The 1,491-nt window shown below is 42.6% G+C and overlaps 1 pseudogene; it reads right to left on the reverse strand.

Moving 5' to 3' along the window:
* Positions 1-804: 804 nt before the first annotated feature.
* On the reverse strand, positions 805-1,176 carry LOC139043684 (HIG1 domain family member 2A pseudogene; annotated as a pseudogene).
* Positions 1,177-1,491: the final 315 nt, after the last annotated feature.

A 1,491-nucleotide genomic window follows, 5' to 3' on the forward strand; every position in this document is an offset into this window, starting at 1 on the left:
CTTCCCCTAAGTGTGTTTTGTCACCCTTAATTAGTAGCAGCCAAAACTCTTAAGAAACTATCAGATTGCCCACATGTGAGACTCTACTAGAGTGGACCAAGAGAGCACAGAATCTCATTTGGAGCAAGGAGACAAGGTAGCAGTGGACAGAGAACAGTGGAGCCCTCAACAGAAAAGAATGGAGCTAATAGAGCCTGGATGTGTCAATGACCCTCCAGAGTTTTGCCACGGTGTGAGGCTAGTGCCCATACTCACTGTCATATTGGAAGGAGCCCCCCGCCCCTACCTTAGCCTGCAGTTGCTTGACCCTGAGGGTCAGAAAAGATATCTATGATGGTGAAAGCAAGAAAGTGATGGAGGGGCTTAAGAATTGGGAATTAAACGTGAGAAGAGGGATGGGTACCTACAAACTGAAGTGGAATTTGAAATAAATTCTACCACAAAAGGCTGTTACACACTAGGATTAGGGTAATTGTAAAGAACTTTGCTTGTATCTTGATGCATTAATTATTTACAGGCTAAAATTTTCATTACTACCTTATATAAAGCCTCATTTCTAATAAAAACTAACATACTAGATTTAGTTATATATACATGAATTTTTTTTTACAAGTGGATCAGAGTTTATTAAGTAGGGGGTGAAGAGGGTGTGGCACAAGTAGAAGTATGCGACACCCGAAGTGAACAGAATCTGAGATTCCTGAAAAAAAATCTGTCGATTACACAATTGGCCACTTGCTCCTCCATTGACACAGGGACTGGTCAGGGCAGATGAGGGAATAAATCCTGTGGCAGGACCAGTGGTTACTCCCAGGCTGGGAATAATCTCCACGGAGCTTTCAAGACCAAGCCAGGCTTGGGCAGAGACTTCATAGCTGATGAAGCTGGATCCAGCAAGGTGGCTGTGAGCGAGAAGCCCTGGGTGGCAATCTGGTTGTATATCATGAGCTGGCAGCACTGGCTCTGATCCCTAGGGAAGCAGTAGAGGTCATGGGTGAGGGCAGCCAGCGTGCCCAGGCAGCCTATGGGTACCATTGGGTTCTTGCAGGTCTTGAGAAGGAACTTTTCCTTGAAGCTTTCTGGAGTGCTGTAGACACTGAGGCTAAAGCCCTCAACGACTAGATGCTGCGACAGTTCAAAGGGTGCCTCTGAAGTCATAAGGCTGGGAACCCCCATGTCCCAGGCAACAGCAGTATGAGAAAACAGGGATGCTGAACTCCATCTCCTCTATATGTGAATTTGTAAAGATCAACCAGTTCATAAGCTGTAAAGTAATTACAGCTATTTGAATTAAAACAAACAAGTCTAAAATTAAAATGTGGTATCTGAATAGGTAACTTTTTAGTCCTTTAACACTGCTCTGAATGAATTAACATCAAAAAGCTATGAGGGGGCCACCCATGAAATTTGAGATATAAATGAATAAATAAAAATAAATATATATCTTTTTATATATACACATGTGTATTTATATAGTTATATCAACACAGA

Source organism: Equus asinus, unplaced genomic scaffold, assembly GCF_041296235.1.
Source record: "Equus asinus isolate D_3611 breed Donkey unplaced genomic scaffold, EquAss-T2T_v2 contig_316, whole genome shotgun sequence".
NCBI classification, from domain to species: Eukaryota; Metazoa; Chordata; class Mammalia; order Perissodactyla; family Equidae; genus Equus; species Equus asinus.